At 37.2% G+C, this 20,616-nt stretch overlaps 1 protein-coding gene and 2 non-coding genes across 3 annotated transcripts in view; all 3 read left to right on the top strand.

Moving 5' to 3' along the window:
- LOC101894439 (uncharacterized) overlaps positions 1-20,616 on the top strand; it is a 150,757-nt gene that overhangs the window by 69,407 nt on the left and 60,734 nt on the right. The gene's annotated exons all lie outside the window — the stretch shown is intronic.
- TRNAK-CUU (transfer RNA lysine (anticodon CUU)) lies at positions 16,827-16,899 on the top strand. The gene has a single exon. It is a non-coding gene; the product is annotated as a tRNA-Lys (tRNA).
- Positions 17,718-17,790, top strand: TRNAK-CUU (transfer RNA lysine (anticodon CUU)). The gene has a single exon. It is a non-coding gene; the product is annotated as a tRNA-Lys (tRNA).

Genomic DNA, 20,616 nt, shown 5'->3' with positions numbered 1-20,616 from the left:
AAATCTTGACACTTTGGAATTGATTTAATGGGCTTTCGCGCATTTTCCGAAGACAACTTGTTTTAAGGTGGCATGACAGGTTTTGAGTGTGGAAAGACCTTGCATTAAATTGATCCAAGCTGTTGTACAGATAACTAGTAACTCAAAGTCATTCAATATTCGATTTTCCTACCTTGGGCCTTATTTGTGACTACCGACAATTAACTTATCCCACTCCAAAAACAAAAAAAAAGTTAAAGTATCAGTCGGTCCTGCCGACAGACGTATACTCTCAGCCAATGATAGATTATTAAAATATATGTTGACATCTGCTATGATTATTCAAACTCTTGAACCTCTATGGAGTGGGTTCTGAAGGAACGGGCCAATATTGTCCATTTCATATCGGACCTAAATGAATACGGTATAAATATTGCGAGGTGCCATGTTTTGTCTATATTAGTAACTTCATCATAAAATTCATATTTCTCCGAAGTTTCTGGTTGAGAAAAATATTTAGATATAGCAAGTTGTAAAGAATCGCTGAATTATTTCTCAAGTTATGACAGATTAAATTATTAAAAAGTAAAAAAGCTATAAGTTCGGCGGGGTCGAACTTTGAATACCCTCCACCATTTGGAATAAATTTGACAATTTAAAAAAAAAAAAAAAAACATAAAAATAAAATCCGTTAAAAATTCTTTTAAAATCTTAAAAATACCGAATGAGCCGTATATTAGGGTCTATACGATGAAGTGGACCTGCATAGGCAACTTTGTCATAAGCTATTACAATATTCAAATGCGAAATTTGAAAAAAAAATCTGTTTATAATGTAGCTAAAATCATCAAAATACCGAATATAGCGGGGGTACCATGGGGAATATAGGACGTGGATCTGCACAGAAAATTTTCTGGCATAGGCTGAAGTATCCATTACGAACTTTAAATACCAAATTTGAAACAATTCAGGTGAATAATGTCGCTAAAATCATCAAAATATCGCAGATCGGAGGGTACAGTTATATGAGGGCTATACGAAGACGTGGACCTGCACAGACAATTTTCTGTCATAGGCTGTAGTATTCATTGCTAACTTCAAATGCCAAAATAAAATCATCAAAATACCGAATATCGGAGGGTACAGTTATATGAGGGCTATACGAAGACGTGGATCTACATGGCCCATTTTCTGTTGTAGGCTTCATTATCCGTTACGAACTTCAAATACCAAATTTGAAACAATTCGGGTAAATAATGTCGCTAAAATCATCAAAATACGGAATATCGGGGGTACAGTTATATGGGGGCTATACGAAGACGTGGATCTACATGTCCCATTTGCAATACCAAAAGTCCTGCAGACATAATACACATTTGAGTAAATTTTTATCAACTTACTTCATTTCGTTCGGAAGCTAGAGTGATTTCCATAGATGGACAGACGGACGGACATCGCAAAATCGACATAGAATTTTATGCTGATCAATGTGATGTGAGGTCTAAAATGTATATTTCGAGGTGTTACAAACGGAATGGCAAACTTAATATACCCTCCATGCTATGGTGGAGGGTATAAAAATTGTGACCCTTTGTGGTGGAGGTACCAGAAGGGGTTCTCAGATATATGGAATGGTCTTCTATGAGAAGACCTCTTGGTCTCCGATGTTAATTTCGCGTTTTATGAGCTTCATGGTTATTAAAAAAATTTACCCTTTGTTTGTAGGTACCAGGAGGAGTGGACCGATGTATCCCATCTTCACATCGGACCTTTGATTACTAAAAATATTGTGATGTGTGTAAATTGAAGACAAGCGGACTCTTACATCACATTTCATAAGAGACATAATTATTCAAAATGTTGACCCTTTGTGGGGGAGGTACTTGATGGAGTGAACCGATATAGTCCATTTTCCCACCTGACCTAGTACTGGTGTAAAATTTAGGATTTGCGAAGTTGAACAAAAATCGTATCATCCTTTCTCTTTTTATGCAGTAAAATATTTTCTTTAAAAAATTCGACACTTAGTGGAGGAGGTACCAGAAGGAGTTGACCGTTATTGCCCATCTCAGAACTCAATCTACATTTGATAATAATATTACGATGTTCCAATTTGGGACCAAATCAGATATGGCTAGATCGACTCTAAGTGACCTGAAACCGTTATTTCGATGAGATACGTTTTGGCCGTACCAATGATATATACCTTCTCTAGCCATATGGCTGAGGGTATAAATAGAGATTTCTTTTCTGTGCCGACTAATAATTGATTGGGAATATTTTTGTCTTTGACATCATCTTCTAAAATGATGCTCTAAAGGAGAATTTTGCATAAACTCACATGAAATACTCATATCTTTGATTTTCTGACATTTAGACAAGGTTAAGAGTTTTTATGCATTCCGAGGCCTTTAGTAGATTTTTATTACAAATATTTTTTTTAAATATTTCAACTTGTTACTATCCCGTTTAAAGGGATTTTTAAACATCATTTTTAACAAAGCGCCAATCAGACACCTTTATGTCCTCGAGTGTTAACATGTCCTATCAATACAATCCTTTTATTGTTATAAAAAATGTTGCCGAAGATAATACACATCAAAGAGAGAAATGTTATTGGATTTTAATAAAAAAAATGAGATTTTGATAATGGGTTGAAAGAAAGTTTTTTCTCAACAAAAATTTTGAGTTTAAAAATCATGCGAGTTTGTCATGTCAATATTAATTTGTCCAATACGCAAATGTTGCAATTTATTTAAAATTGTATTAATTAAAAATAATAATCATTGCCAACAATCGTCTTAGCAATACAAAGTAAATGCAGAGATTATTTTGAATTGATTACAATTCATATCTCAGAAAATAGTGATGAGGTAATCATTTCAAATCAAAAGTGGGCTGACATGACAAAATACGACAACAAAAAATGGCAATCGTTTGCATTTTCGCAGATATTTTTATCGTCAGACAAAGAAATGACACAGTTCTGGAAATGTGTAATTTATTGTAGAACATACACACATGCTCACATACTTAAATAGCTGTAGGTCTTCCATGAGAAAATGAATCTACCCTCGAAAAGAAGGTCAATAAGTCTTCCATTAGAAAACTACTTGGTCTTCTGTGAGAAGACCGATTTGTCTTCTGTGAGAATACCTCTTGGTCTTGTATGAGAAGACCTCATGGCCTTCTATGAGATGAGAAGACCTCTTGGTCTTCTATGAGAAGTCATCTGGGTGTTCTATGAGAAGACCTTTTCGTCTTCTATGAGAAGGGCCTCTTGTTCTTATATGAAAAGATCTGATGGTCTTCTATAAGAAGACCTATTGGTCCGCTTGGTCTTCTATGAGAAGACCGCTTGGTCTTCTATGAGAAGACCACTTGGTCTTCTATGAGAAGACCACTTGGTCTTCTATGAGAAGACCACTTGGTCTTCTATGAGAAGACCTCTTGGTCTTCTATGAGAAGAATTCTTGGTCTTATATGAGAAGACTTCTTGGTCTTCTATGAGAAGACCTTCTTGGTCCTCTATAAGAAGACCTCTTGGTCTTCTATGAGAAGACCTCTTGGTTTTCTAGGAAAAGACCTCTTGGTTTTACGAGAAGGCATACAGGGTGAGATAAAAAACTGCAACAAAGTCAAACGCCATAATTTTTACATTTTTTAAAAAAATTTATTAAATGTAAGCAAAAAATATCGGAAATAGCATCAGCTTTTAGAAAAAGTTTAGATTTGTTCGAATTGGTCACCTTTGGCACGATTTATGACCTTCAAATGGCCAATGAAACCGTCACACGCTGCCCAAGTGTTGCTCTGCTGGATATGAAGCGAGGAACCTCATTTTGTAGCCATTCTTAGGTGGTGCGTGCTTTGTGCGATGGTGCTGAGTCCTGAGTCCTTTTCCAATGTCCAAGGTCTGCGGCCAAAATGTTTGCGTGCCCAAGGCTGTAAAACACCCTCCAGAATATTGTCACGATAATATTCGGCATTTATTCTATTGCCATGGTCGATGAATATGAGCGGAGAGCGACTATCGGCTGTTATGGCGGCCCACACCATTACCATGGCCGGCCCTTTAGTTCTGGTGGCCAACTGAAGGTACACATTTTCAGCTGTCCTCTTTGGCACATAAACACGATTATTTTGAGTCTATTTCCTTCTGTTGCTGTGTGAATTCTTGCACTTTTTGGAATTTCAATGGCTTACCCTTCAGCTCATTTTTCAATTTTTGCCGAATATGTTCAGCTCACGAGCCATTTTTCGGTCACTGCGACGCGGGTTTCGATCAAGTTGCTTCTATACTTTTCGAACCATTTCTGCTGCTGATGTTGCTGTTTTCTTCCGTCCACTTCCTTGACATATGTCGGGCTACTCTACCAGTATCACGGTAACGAGCGATGGTGCGAGACACAAGAGATTTATTCACATTTAAATGTTGGTGTGCTCTAACGATTTCCACTTCTGGTTTTCCAGTCAAATATAATGAAATCACACTGTCGCACTTGAATCCCAACACAAATAACTTTTTTTCTGGAGAAATTCTCACCAAAATGCTTTTGCACACTTGCAAACAATATAATGAGCTATCACTGGAATATTTTTAACAGCCGTCGGACAAGTGGCTTAGAAATGACAGCAGTCTGAAGTTGGTTGTAGTTTTTATATCTCATCCTGTATTGCTCTTCTGTAAAAAAAACCCTTAAGTCTTCTGTGAGTAGACCTCTAGTTATTTTTTGATAAATTTCCATGGTCTTCTATGCGAAGACCTCTTGACTCCTCATTTGAATTTTTGGGGAAGAACAAAAAAACTATTATTCGTCCTAATATTTAGGTTATTATATTTAACTTTTTACTGATATTTTGATTTTTCTTTTCTTTGCAGGTAATTATTTTTCCAATAAATTATCAAATTATCACATTTTTCGGTAGGACAGGGCTTAAATCAGGTAAATTTTATATTTTAAAATAAATATATTGAAATGAATGCCAAATTTCGTGAGATCGGACGATAATTGCGACATGCATATAGAACCCCCAAAACGTAGTGTTGAAGGGTGTAAACAATTAGAAAATTTACAATTCAAAATTGTAAGTCAAATTGAAACAATCGCATGCGATAAAAAATGGTCCAGCGGTTCTTAATTTGTAAGTAGAATAAATAAGATCAATTATTTTACATATATATTGTACCTATTTTGCTATATATCAAATTTCTTGGCTATTAGCATCACTGATTTGGTCAGAAGTGATCTTTAAATGTATTTGTGATTTGGCTGGGGTTGAAAATATTCCCGGTTTAGTGGAAATTTTCCTATTTTCTTACATAAAAGTTAGGGTCTATTTTATCTTTAATTATTGTCCGATGTCCCAAATTGGTAGGTTTCTGCCCACTCCTAAACTCTAACTCCATGTTTTTTTTCGCGTCGTTTGGTTCATAATAGTGACCTATAGAGCAACTGCAAAATTATTATTCTGACCATAACCCCACCTCCATTTTCAATTTCGTGAGGATCGGTTCATAATAAATATGAATTATTTTTGTGCAAAAATATTTCAATAGGCCTTCTTTTATGTACTACGCACATATTTACAACATAATAATAATCCACAATAACCACCATCTACAAAGCAGCATCTTTGCTCCCATATTTATATCCAACTAATAAAATCCAACCTAACCCGCTTTATGGCAACACCCCATTTTGAAGTAATTTCCCAATAAATATATTTTATTGTTTTTATTAAAAATTCAAAACAATTTAAATTGTCGTCCTAATGTCATGCACCGCATAACTTACCATAATCACTCACCGCGGCGCACAATTTCAAGGAATGTGAAAATAAACAAATGACAAGGTGGACAAAACAAAAAATGACCACCACCATTGTCAATCTCCATCATCATGGATTTCACCCAAAAATGGGGCGTTATTTAGTTGGCTGGATGACAACATTACATAGTTGTCCATCATTGTTATTCAAATAATGGCCAATACCACTTGAAAATCATGTCGACAAAAAGATTAGGTTTTTATGTATTTTCATTTTCATTTTATGGTTAATTTTGACACTTTGTTACATAGCTATTTTAATAAAAAAATGCAGTGCATTAAAGGTTTTTTTTTTTTTTTTTTTTTGTATAAAGTGAAATTAAAATATTTTGGACATTTAAAGGTTATGTTGGACGTCAATAAAATATACATAATTGTTTTCAACCATAAGCGGTTTGATTGATATTGAAATGAAATATTGTAATGGGGATTGCACTGATTTAAAAAGGATGTTTTCAGTAAAATAAATTAAAATAAATAAAAAGCTGAGAATTTTAGGCGATAATGCTATTCCTTCATTTGTATATTTTTGAGCAAGTTATAGGACTACAAAAGTAGACTTTTACAAATTCGTCTTCAGCAAAAAAGTGGACTTTTCTATTATCCAATCCGCTAAAAATCGATTTCGATTTGGAATTCTTAAACCAGCATCAACTGAAGTGGATTTCGCCTTTAAATTTTTTTTTGAGCAGTTTTTTTACTTTTCGGTGGAAAGACACAAATTGAGATATACAGGGTGAGATGAAACTGAACTGCAACCAATTTCAGACTGCTGTCATTTCTAAGCCACTCGTCCGACAGCTGTTGAAATTATTCCAGTGACAGTTCATTACATTATTTACAAGCGTACAAAAGTATTTTAGTGAGAATTTTCCGGAAAAAAAGTTATTCGTGATGGAATTCGAGCGTAATAGTGTGATTCCTTTATATTTGGCTGGAAAACCACAAGTGGCTATTGTTAGAGCACTCCAGCACTCCAGCTACCGTGATACTGGTAGCGTAGCCCGACGTCAAGAATGTGGACGGAAGAAAATAGCAACATCAGCAGCAGAAATGGTTCGAAAAGTATAGAAGGAACTTTATCGAAACCCGCATCGCAGTGGCCGAAAAATGGCTCGTGAGCTGAATATATCGCAATATTCCATTCGGCAAATAGTAAAATATGAGCTCAGGGTAAAGCCATTGAAATTCCAAAAAATGCAAGAACTTACACCACAACAGGATTAAAATAGACTCAAAAGAGCTAAAGAGTTGTTTCGCTTGGCCGAAAGTGGTGAACTGCCGAATTTGGTTTTCTCCGATGAGAAAACATTCGTTGTCCGGCAGTTTGTGAAATCAAATTAAACAAAATAATCGTGTTTACTTTCCAAAGAGGTCAGCTGAAAATGTGCACCTTCGGTTGACCGCCAGAACTCAAGCGCCGGCCATGGTGATGGTGTGGGCCGCCATAACAGCCAATGGTCGTTCTCCGCTTGTATTAATCGACCGTGGCATCAGAATTAATGCCGAATATTATCGCGAAAATATTCTGGAGGGTGTATTAAAGCCTTGGACACGCAAACATTTTGGCCGCAGACCTTGGACATTCCAACAAGACTCAGCACCATCGCACTCAGCAAGCGCCACTTAAGAATGGTTACATAATGAGGTTTCTCGCTTCATTTTCAGCGCACAATGGCCACCAACATCTCCGAATACCAATCCGTTGGACTGTTGTGTCTGGAGTATTTTGGAAAGCAAGGTTGGCACTAAAAACTAACAAAGTGGCGATCACCTCAAGCAAACGCTCGTTGGGAATGGGCCAAAATACCGCAGAGCAACATTCGGGCAGCGTGTGACGGCCATAATTCGTGCCAAAGGTAACCAATTCGAACAAATCTAAACTAATTTTAAAATTTGATGCTATTTCCGACATTTTTTGCTTTCAATCAATAAAATTTAAAAAACATGTAAAAATTATGGCGTTCGACTTTGTTGCAGTTTCTTATATCTCCCAAGAGAGAAATTTGTTTCTGCAGACCCACGTCTTCGTGTAGCCCCCATATAAAGGTACCTCCCGATATTCGGTATTTTGATGATTTTAGAGACATTATTCACTGGAATTGTTTCAAATTTGGGATTTGAAATTCGTAATGCATACTACAGCATATGGCAGAAGATTGTCTCTGCAGGCCCACGTTTTGATATAGCTTAATATAACGGCTACATTTGGTAGCTTTAGGATTTTATCAGAATTTTTAACGATTTTTTTTCTTTTGAAAATTGCCAAATTCGCTCCAAATTGTGGAGGGTTTTCAAGTTGGGCCCGGTTGAACTTATAGCTTTTTTTACTTGTTAATATATATGAATTTCTGGCGTTTAGGTAAGTTTAAGACTTTTTATGTATTCTGGAACCTATAATATAATTTTATGGCAGATGATTGTGTGGAATATTTTAACTTTTTTTACGATCCCGTTTAAAGGGAGTTTTTTACCATATTTTGAAAAAAGGACCAAAAAGACCCCTGTGATAAATCACTTGAGGGCTAAAATGTTCAACCGGAATAATCCTCGTATTGTTCTCACTAGTATTGCCAAAGACTCTTTATACCAAAAATACAAGGATCCGAAGAAATCTTTATCCGAAAACGTCTCAAAATGTGGAAGAGAGGTGAACATTTAGGTTTGTTTTGCGTTGTCAACATGCAAAACACCGATACACGTCTCTTCTCTACTTTCATAATGTGCTCGTTGAGGCAAACAATTATTACGGCTGCAAAACCCCACCATCGCGGACAGAAAAGTGTACTTTTGAGCCCAACCACTTCAGAATGATGCAGTAGTCTCATTTCATATTAGGCGCCACTTGATGACATTGCTCAGAACAGAACACCACCTTCGCAGACAGAAAAGGGTACTTCTAGCCCCATCCGCTTCAGAATGATGCTGGAGTCCCATCCCATATTGGATGCCACTTGATGACAATGGACAGAATAGCCTAGATGAACTCAGCATGACAAAGTAGACTGATTTCATATTGGGCGCCACTTGACAGTAATTAAAAATTACCCACGTATCAGTAATTTTGACAAAAAAAAAATAATTAAACATGCAGGGATTTTTGTGCAAGACGTTAACCTAATTTTCAAGTTTTCCATTTCCCTTATTTTCAATGGAAAATATAGTCCAAAAATCCAAAAACAAACTCCACTTTGTAGCAGTTATCAATGATATAGCCCATAAATCTCTTTACTGTACACCATTATGCTACCACGTTGCATCCACAAATATTACAGACAAACTCTGTGGCTACAGAGAGAGATTTATTCACAACCCAAACATGTTGCCATGATTTACAACATCACACTTTGCGTACTTAAGGTATTCGAAGTATGAATTGCCGAAATAGCTGAAACAACGAAACGGGAATCTCAAGCCAATGCTGGGATGTCTACTACAGATTCCATGGAAAAACTATTTGTTGGCAACATTTTGTATTTTGAAATAGTCCTACACTTCAGCACCACAATACGTATGTTCGTGTGTATGTATGACACACCTGTATTACCATAGAAAAGTGAAATTTGAGAGCAAATTATGTTGTGCAGTTATCGTTAATTGAAAAGCCGACTGAAAAATTTGTGGTGGTTGTTGTCTATTTTTCTTCATTCATTTTGCTGCAATAACATTGCACCATGTCATATTGCAAGATTGTAATGCTTCAATAAATACCAACCCGGCTTGGCTTAGTCTCCTTGATAACGTTTGTGGAACAAGACCCGCAAGTTGCTAACAAACAAAACAACAACAAAATGGTCCACCAAGTCAATAACTGCTGGAAAACCGGGCTAAATTAAGCAAATCGAAATGAAAAAACAGGTACCATTTGAACAGTGTGTTTGTAGGTGAGATAATGTCACTAGCGACTCTCATATCTGTCGTCGACGTCGGCCTATCTTTACTTACATCTTGGCTTGATAGTTTTGGAATCCATTTGTCATTTAAATGTGTGCGGTCTTTATCACACGTTTTTTATTATTTGCCACACACAATTACAGCTGTAGTCCAAATAGTTTTCCGAACTATTTTTCTTTGGTTAGTTGATGGAGTAATGTGTGTGTTTCTCTTGTTTTTGCGTTTTTCGTGTGTCGCAATTTTCCTAGGCTTGAGGAGAAGTAATTGTGTTTGGCATTTATTTTGTTATTAAAATTTATTTTGAAATTCAATTAAATTGATTATGAAATATTGTCAAGTGCCTGCCTTAATAAATACAAAAACAGAAGAGCTTACTTTTGTATTTACTACTTTAAGATGATGCAACAGTCTCATCACATATTGGGCGCCACTTAGAGACAATGTAAAAAAAATTCGGGGTAAATGTTATAGCCTTCGCAGACAAAAGATATTACTTTTGCCTCAACTATCTCAGGATGATGCTACAGTCTCACCTCATATTGGGTGCCACTTGGTGACAATGTGGAAAACAGTGGAGATAAATGATATAGTCTTCCCTGACAGAAGAGATTAATTTTGCCTCAACTACCTTAGGATAATGCAACAGTCTAATCTCATATTATGCGCCACTTGATGACAATGTGGAGAAAAGTCAGGGTAAATGTTATAACCTTCGCTGACAAAAGATATTACTTTTGCCTCAACTACCTTAAGATGATGCTACAGTCTCATTCCATATTGGGCGTCACTTGAGTACAATGCGCCGGACAGCCGAAATAAATGTTAAATCAGTCGGATTTTAAATTTAGCGCCACAGTAGTCTCATCTCAAATTGGCTGCATTTTAATGACAATTCACAAAACATCGGCTCAGAAAATGGTTTTCTGGCCGAGGGACATTTTTACTTATGTTGGGCGCCACTATAAGAAAATGTGCGAAACACAAACTGTCTGGGTAAACAAGGATGAAATGAAAGTCTAATCTCGTTTCTGGGTAATCAGTTTCATCTTATGTTGGGCGCCACTAAATGGCAATGAGCAAATCAGCAACTGCATGGGCAAAAAAAGCCCAACTTATTTCTGGATGATACAGTAGTCGCATCTCGAATTGGGCGCCAATTTGATGAGAAAAATGTTTAGGGTAGTGCATCGGTTTTAAGTTATGTTAAGCGTCACTACATGATAATAAGCAGATCACCAAACAAGTAGGAGTCCCAACTTATATTGGGCGCCGATTGGGTATGGAAAATTTTCAGGATAATGCATCAGATTTCTTTCATGTTGTGCGCCATAAATTGGCAATTCGCAAAACATAAACTGCCAGCACAAACAAGAGCCCAACTTATGGGAAAACGTTCAGGGTAATGCATAAGTTTTATGTTATGTCGGGCGCCACTAAATGCTACTACTCTAAACATCAACTACCTAAGCAAACAAGGGTCCAACTTATTTCTGAATAAAGCAGAAGTCTCTTCTCGTATTAGGGCCCAATTGGGCAAAGAAAATTTTTGGGGTAATGCATTAGTTTTATGTGACGTTGGACTCCACAAAACCGCAATTCATAGAACGTCAACTGCCTGACAAAGAAGTAGCCAGCTAGTTTTAGGATGAAACATGAGTCCCATGTCGTATTGGGCACCAATCGATGATAATGTCCAGAACATCTGGGCTGTAAAGGTAATTGAAGTTTTCAGGGCAATACATCAGATTTATGTTATATTGGGCGCCACTAAACGCCAATGCGCCAACCATCAACTACCTGAGCAAAAAAGGGGTCCAACTTATTTCTGGATGAAACAGGAGTCTCATCACGAATTGGTTGCTAATTGGGCGAGGGATATTCTTAGGAAAATGCATCGGTTTTTTTGTCATGTTGGGTGCCACTAAATCGTAATTCACAGAATATCAACTGCCTGACAAAGAAGTAGCAAGCTTGTTTTAGGATGAAACAGGAGTCCCATGTCGTATTGGGCACCAATCGATGATAATGTCCAGAACATCTGGGCTGTAAAGGTAATTGAAGTTTTCAGGGCAATGTATCAGTTTTATGTTATATTGGACGCCACTAAATGCCAATGCGCCAACCATCAACTACCTGAGCAAACAAGGGTCCAACTTATTTCTGAATAAAGCAGGAGTCTCATCACGAATTGGGAGCCAATTGGGCGAGGGTCATTTTTAGGACAATGCATCAGTATTTTGTCATGTTGGGTTCCACTAAATCGTAATTCACAGAACATGAACTGCCTGACAAAGAAGTAGCAAGCTAGTTTTTGGGTGAAACAGGAGTCTAATGTTGTATTGGGCACCAATGTCCGGAACATCTGGGCTGTAATGGTGAGTGAAGCATTCAGGGCAATGCATCAGTTTTATGTTATATTGGGCACCACTAAATACCAATGCGCCAACCATCAACTACCTGAACAAACAAGGGCCCAACTTATTTCTGGATGAAACAGGAGTCTTATTCCCTATTCAGCCCCAATTGATGATGATGCCCAGAACATCTTGCCAGTAAAGTGGGAGATGTTTTCATGATAATGCATAATTTGTATGTCATGTTGGGCGCCATTAAATGGTAATGAGCAAAATATCAATTGCCTAGGCAAACAAGGGTTCAACTCATTTCTGGACGAAACAGGAGTCTCATCTCGAACTGGGCAACAACTAATTGTCCAGTTCTGGTCAGTAAAAAGAGAGAAGTTTTCAGAGTAATGTATCATTTTATGTATCATTTAGTTTGTGCAGCTAAATGGTAATATGCACAACATCACCTGCCTGAGCAAATAAGGGCCCAACTTATTTTTGAATGATACAGGATTCTCATCTCGTATTGTGCGTCATTTGGGCGAGGGAAATTTTCAGGGTACTGCAGCACTTATATGTTATGTTAGGGGTCACTAAATAGAATAAAAACACAGAACATCAACTGCCTGACACAGACGTAACCTGCTTGTGGTCCCAACTTATTTTTGAATGAAACAGGAGTTTCATCTCGTATTGGGCGCCAACTGATGATTATTCGCAGAAATTCTGGACAGTAAGGACAGTAAAATCAAAGAAGTTTTTAGGGTAATGCATCAGTTTTGGGAGAAGAAAATTTGCAAACCAAGGAGCCAACACATTCCACGATGATAATGCCCCGAACATCTGGCCTTTAAGGCGAGAGAAATTTTCAACGTAATTCATCAGTTCTATGTTAAGCTGGGCGCCACTAAATGAAAAAAAACACGAAATATCAACTGTCTGACAAAGAAGAACCCAACTTATTTCGCATCTCGTATTGGGCGCTAATTGATAATAATGTCCAGAAAATCTGGCCTGTAAAGGTAAGGAAAGTTTTCGGGGTAATGCATCAATTTTATGTTGTGTTGGGCGCCACTTAATGGCAATACGCAAACATCAACTTCCTGGGCAAAAAATAACCCAATTTTTTTCATCTTGAAAAAGGAGTCTCATTTCATATTGGGCGCCAATTGATGATAATGCAATTGATTTTTTTTTTATAGAAGTCCGTGTTTTTCTTAAAATCTAGATCTGCTTTTTTCTTAGTAAATAAATTTTATATAACACGAATTTTTTTAAATTTTTAGGATATATATTTTTTTGCAAATATAACTTGAACCGCTTTCAGAATGCCTCTAATGGCAGTTTTGTATTCAGCTATCTCCATATATATGGACAAATAAATATGAAGATTTTTTCCCCACATCTAAATAGCTTTGGAAAGAAATGTTCTTTCTTTCACGAAAGTGTAGAACAAAACTTTTGCAATCCCTATGACGTCTGTGTTGGCAACTTTGTTGTGTTCTACGATTTCACGACGGTCACACCTATCAGAAAACATGGTATCTAAATTCTATTGAGTTTTATGGCGTCTAAACATGTCAAAGCATCCCATAAGAAGAATATCATTATCCGGATGAAATGAAATGCTTATCTCATTCACACATTTCTCATTTGAACGAAACGTAAAAACTTCTTTCGCTTTGCTACTAATTGTTCAGATACAACAAGTTCTTAGCTTTTCTGAAAAAAAAAAAAAAAACAAAACATCAGCTAAAAATTGACACATGTTTTATGAATATCTACAACATGGCACGATTGCATTTCAAAGTGAAATGTTAGACCCTATCTCACAATCCATTAGTCGCATGTCTGGCTCGGGTATCGACATGGCCGCTTTGTAGACTAAGTAACTGATAGCCATTGTTTGGCACATCATTGCCTCGGCTTGTTAACTCTCAAATTACCATTCGTCTTTGACATGGTCGATTCTCAGAATTGTTGCAATTTGTTGTCGTTGGGATTTACAATTCTAACTCTTTCATTTCTAAAACCATTTTGTTAACATTACATTGCGTCTAACAGAATCTCACACATTCTCTATTTCTCCCTGGAAACTAAGAAATAAAGAAAAACAACTTAGAAAAAATGGAAAAGTTAGGCAGAAGATTCCCATACGAGCAACATTATACCTTTTGTTCTCGTGAAATCCACCAATGAATGGAAACATGTAAAAGTCATGTAAATGCAATTTTATGGAACTAATTGTATTGTTCCCTTGCCATGTTACAGAAAGGCAAAAAATGACGAATGTCTTTCATTCACCTGTCATTGATATCGGTTGAAACGTCAAACAACTAGACAAGCGTGGAGCTTCTTTCGAAGCAGTTGCAAAATAAACAACAATGATACCTGGAAGCGTGAGCTTTCATGTAAAATTATTTAAGCATGTCTAACAAGGGTTTCTCTGGAAAAAGTACTCAGGTTGCAAGAGGGAATTCTGAAAGATTCGTAGAATGTTATGAAAAAAATGATCTCCTTTTAATTTAAATATTGAAAATCATATTTTGCGGGACTTTACCTTACACTGGACAGACGTTCTGTGCATTGTTATAAAATAGTGGTTGCGACTTGGTTTGTCCAGGCAACCGACTTTTTGAACATTGTCATTTAGTGGCGCCCAACACAAGACGAAACTGCTACATTACCAAGAAAATGGTTAGATAAGACTACCTTTAATGTTCTGTGCTTTCTCGTCAAATGGTGCCCAATATAAAAATCAAAAGCTGAATTATCTATGATTTTCTAAGCATTGTTATCAATTGGCGACCAATATGAGATGGCCCTGCAACATCATCCCTAAATCGTTGAACCGAAAGTACCTCGTGTATCTCTGCATATAATGTCTTTCGACTGCAGCAAATGGAGGGTAGATTTCAATATGAGATGAGACAACAATTTTATCCAGAATGTAGTTGGAGCTTTGCCGACATTCTGCGCATTGTTATTTAGTGGCGCCCAATACAAGATAAAACCCCTGTATTAATTTAATATTACTTTACATTAGACTATATTCGATGCTCTCGACTTTGTCATCAAATGACGCCCAATATGAACATCTGAAGCTAGCTTTTCTAAACTATTCTCTGTACTGTCTTCAAGTGGTGGTACTGTGGATTTAATCTAAGAGAATAACCTCGATGCTTTACACTTTGTCACCAAATGATAATATGAAAATCCAAGCCTAGTTCTGTACATGGCCAAGTGTCGCCGAATATGAGATGCTAGTGCTGCGTTATCTTGAAGTACTTCGGCAGAAATTATATCGCGTGTTTCTGCATGCCATGTTCTTTAGCTTCAAGAAATGGAGGGTGGACACCAATACGAGAGGGGACAACAATTGTGTCCTGAATGTAGTTAGGGCTTGGCCGACGTTCTGCGAATTGTCATTTAGTGGCACCCAATACAAGATGAAACTGCTACCTTACTTTAATAGTGGTTTGCATAAGAGTATCCTTGATGATGCTCTGCACTTTGTAATCAAAAGGCGCCCAATATGAAAATTTAGATATAGACTAAATTTTCTAGGGAGCTCTGCACTTTGTCATTAAATGGCGCCCAATATGAAAATCTAAGGTGCGCCATTTGATAGCCCAATATGAAAGTCTGAGGCTGGCTTATCTGAGCAGTTCTGCGTATTGTCATAAACTGGCGCCCAATATGAGTTGAGACTGCTGCATTATTATAAGTAGATGGCTAAAAATACTTTTTCATTCCCTGTACGTGAAGTTCTTCGGCATTAAATTGAGGGCGGACTCCAATACCACTCTTGAGAGTAGTTGGGGCCAGGTATTTTCGGACAGACAACTTTCTGGACATAGTCATATACGTTATTCAAGATGAATCTGCTACATAATACTTTATCTAGTTTGTTGTGGTTATTGTCATGAAGTGGCGCCCAATACAAGATGCAACTGATGCGTTATTCTAATAGACTGCGCTCGATGTCCTGCAGTTTGTTATTAAATGGCGCCCAATATGAAAATCGTAGGATAGTTTTTAGGCTTGTGTGCTTTTGTCCTCTAAGGTGATGTATTTCAGTTGAAATGAATGTCGGGTGGACTCTAATGGTGGTATACATAATATTTCGATTTATGGTATCGGTTTGACTGTATATTTTATACCTTTGGACCTTTTTCTGTAGAACATGAAAAATTCTTAATACGGCTGAGAGTTAATAATTTGAAGGAATCTCATGGTTATATGTAGGTTATATGTCACGGTTATTTGTTTTCTTAAGTAAATGGTTCACTAGCGCCATGAGAAGGCGACGTTTTCAATTCACAGGTCAGCGTTCGGAAAAGTTCGCATGTATCTGTGGCGCCCAATATGAAACAAGGAAATGGTTGAGCCAAAATAAATCTGGTTTATTCAGTTAGTCGATGTTTTGCTCGTTAGTATTAGTGGCGCCCAATTCGAGCAGAGATTGCGATATCAGCATGTATCCGCCGGTAATGCACTTTAGCTGCAATGAACGAAGGGTAGACTCCAAAAGTGACGTTGGTTTATGGCAACTGCATCCCTATGAAACCTCCTTCAACGTTCCAAATATTTTTACGTTACCACTGAGGAGAGAAGAAGTAGTACCACTCCTTAACTTTTCACACAGCCTGTATCGTCAAGAGACCATCAACACGGATCTGATACGAATAACATTTTGACAAAGTGAAGAGATCTACAGTCCGGGGAAGAGAAACAATTTCAAATTGCTTAGATTAGGTTCTGGTACCGAATATATGCCCGGCTAGCTCAGTCGGTAGAGCATGAGACTCTTAATCTCAGGGTCGTGGGTTCGAGCCCCACGTTGGGCGCTGGAATAGTTTTTGTTCTGTGTTTTGCATGCGCGATGGAAAATTGAGCATTGAAAGACCCATACATTCTAGTAAAGATCAGTTGATACTGCCTAATGCAAAATGAGGTCTGTATTGAATAAAATGTTATAGCAAGGGTGTAGGCTGAGATTCGCATTTAGTTTGGTTTTCTGCAATAAAAAAAATAATAATAATTGTTCTGCGATAACAAATATTGCTACGAATCATTGAATTTTCGATCTCATATATCTGTCATCGAAGATTGTTGCAATATAATTGCTATAACATATTAGAATTAGGTTCCAACTTTAAGCACTCAAGACATTTTGTGCAATGTTACAGTTGAGGATAATATTGTTGACTTTCATACTTGGTCGATTATTCCGGAGATGACATCGTCGAAGAAAAATATAATAATGAAGACCTCCTACTTCATAAAATCTAATGTTATACCATTTAACTCCTCTATATCATTTCGCAATGGTTTTCAACCAAAACAAATCATAGAAATGTGCCCATTCTCCGCATAAATTGAATTCAGCAATAAGAGATCTTTGATCAGGCGAAGAAACTAGCCTCGGTACTTCAAAATATTCTGCTGATAAAGTAGAAAATAATCAAACACGGAAACGTATACGACGTGGTGCCTGCCGTGGGCTAAAAGTGGGGGTGATGCTATTTCGGAGTTTTAATTTATGTATGTTTATTTTAAATTGGTCGATGGACGCCGATGTCTTCCTGCTTTTCTTCTTGGTTCTTAGTTCTAAAAATAAGTTTGTGTATTTTTTTATTATTTTGTATTGAATGAGTCAACACATGCCCGGCTAGCTCAGTCGGTAGAGCATGAGACTCTTAATCTCAGGGTCGTGGGTTCGAGCCCCACGTTGGGCGCTGGAATAGTTTTTGTTCTGTGTTTTGCATGGCATGACCTAGAGGGGAGTAAAGACTGGTAATTTAAGTATCAGTGGTATAAAGCAGTCTTCTTTTCTACAAAAAGTCACAATATCCGAGACTATTGATTAGAGAATGTGACAATATTAGAAAAAAAAATAAAAAAAATGGAATCAATCCAATATTGAAAAACTGAAATAACTCCCTGATCAATGTATAAGGTTTAATCTTCTTTGAAAACTCTTAAATCTCATGGAATGCGGAAGTGGTCTCCGAATTGGTCCAGGCTTTTTATTTTTTTTTTTTTTTTAAACTTGAGAATCTTTGTAAATCGTTAAAGACTTCTTGACTTAAAACTAAACATTTTTAAAGGGTGACCTTGCCGAAAATCCTGATTTTTTTAAGAAATGTGTTCAAGGGTCACCTTACTTAGTATTCGTGGATTTTTCGTGTATTTAAAGAATTATTTTTTTTCTTCTTTTCAAGACCCTCCTGGCCGAAAACTTTGGAATTTATTAGTTATTTTTAATCAAGGGGTTCCCGGACGAAATCTTGGAAAATGAATATGCAAGGGAGACTATGTTGGAACAGAAGTACGAGAGAAAGTTCCAAAGAAATCTAGTCTTGTACCAAAGATGGTGACCGGTCAAGACTCCAAAAAAGGCAGTGGTAAATACATCCAACACACACTTATGAGGAGGGGAAACTTGAAACCCGAACAGGCGTCGTGAGGAAAGAGCTCATGAAAATGAGAAGAGCAAACAATTATTGGCAGGTGCCAACAAATCACCTCTCTCTAGGTAGTATGCTTTCCCCCATCCCTGTCCTCCAATATCAGAGAGAAAGAGAATAAAAACGGATTTAGGAGAGTAGATACTAACTGCATCAGTTTCATTGGCATGACGTGACGGAAAATTAATTTAGGAAGACTAGGATAAAACCAAAGTACGAGAGGAAGTTATACTCTAGTGTTAAAGCTCGCGGTCCCTATCGTCGGGACTCCAAAGTCGCCAGTGGTTAATACACCCATGACCTTAGAGGCTATACCACAGCTGCGTCCCTATAACTGATGAAGAGGGGAAACTTGGAACTCGAATAGGCGTCAGGAAGGACCTTGTTGAATCAAGCCCTCGGTTCCGATGGCAGACCCACAATCATACCAGAAAATGGCTGCTTCGGTGCAATAGCCCATACAACCAAAGGCACAGAATTTGGCAAGTAGATGATGATATTGGTCTGATTCAGCGGTTTTCGGCGTCAAAGTTATGAAAGAGGTAAAGAAATGTAGGGGGTTTGATATAATTTTTATATTTTTTTTTTGTGGGGAAATACACGGTTACCTTGTTACTCGACCCGAAAGTTCGGATACAAAATCCGATAGTTTTTCCAAACCTTATAACTTTTGTAAGTAGTCGGCCTTCGGTCGGAGAGAATCTTAATTTCATGATTTTTATCATCTATATCTTCGGAACAACAAGAGTTAACAACGCATATGGTATGATTTTGGAAAGCCAAGAGGCTAGGCTATAATGAACTATGTAGATACTAGTACCCCATAATGCGTTCATATTCGACTTTTTGAGGGGTTTTCAAGAAGTTCGCGAACAAAAATACCAATATTCTTGTATTGCTCTGGAACCGGTTCAAACAACCCCATTATATGACCACTTGTTGGATATGCTTTCAAATTATACCCATTTGGTGTCAATTCAGCAGATCCGGATAAAACCCGGTTTTTTGTATCCGATATTTTAGGTCGAATAACCGGGTAACCGGGTATTTCCCCCCACGAAAAAATTACTTTGCCGTAATCAGATTAAAATTTATGTACCTGTAATAAAAATTTCAGGTCAATCCGAGCCCCTTAATAAGCCATAAGCCCTGCTTTTCTGTCTGGGTATTATGTCCAAATTTTTTTCAGGCATTGCTGTGGGGGGCAAACGTTCATACTTCCCGTTTTGGAAGGGAACATAATCCCCACTTTATTATATGTGCTATTAAAAAAAATACGGACATAACCTCCATAATTGCAATGGGGATTATGCCCGTTTTTTTTTTAGTCATAACCCGCATAATAAAGTGATAATTATGTCCGCTTCAGAATAAATCAGAAAGTTGGTAACTTAGATCTCCCAATTAAAGTTATCCTCATTTGTGGGGTGTGAAAATTGCAGGCATTTCTATTTTCAAAACTAACCTAACTCAATTCAATTCTTTCATTTATTTCAAAACCATAACCTTATCTACCACACTCCCAACGTTGTTGTTGCTGTTGTTATAATTGTTGCTATTGAAATTGTCAACTATTTACGTTGTAACAAGTCATAAAACAGACCTATCATATAAATACGATATCAGTCAGTCAGTCAGTCAAACTCAAACGACCACAAACTCTGCTCACGTCTTATCGATGACGGTCGTAGACCCTACAACGCCATCGCCACCGTCACCACCACCAACGCCAACAACTTGATTACAAAGAACTTTGGCCTGAGCCCTCCCGGAGGTATTCTCCAGACTTTCGTTGTCATTATTCATGTTACCCATGATTGTTAGTGTTGTTGTTTTGGGTTATTGTTTTTGTTTTGGTTTTTGTTGTAGTTTACCTTATCGCATGTATTTTCAAACTTCAGTGATTTTTGACATCTTGTTAGCTGTCAGTTACAAAAATGTCTACATCACCGACAGTTTTATTTTGTTCTTTTTGTTGCGTTTTTGTTTTCTGTTTTTCTTCTTCTCTCAGCATTTTATTACAGCCCGCCAAGGCACAATATTCTTGGGAGGGGATTAGTTGAAATTCGTTGGCTATTCTCAAATTTATTTTTA

The sequence above is a fragment of the Musca domestica genome, unplaced genomic scaffold (genome assembly GCF_030504385.1).
Source record: "Musca domestica strain aabys unplaced genomic scaffold, Musca_domestica.polishedcontigs.V.1.1 46, whole genome shotgun sequence".
Classification (NCBI taxonomy): domain Eukaryota; kingdom Metazoa; phylum Arthropoda; class Insecta; order Diptera; family Muscidae; genus Musca; species Musca domestica.
The sequence above is the reverse complement of the archived record's forward strand: the minus strand, read 5'-3'. Positions and strand labels throughout refer to the sequence as shown.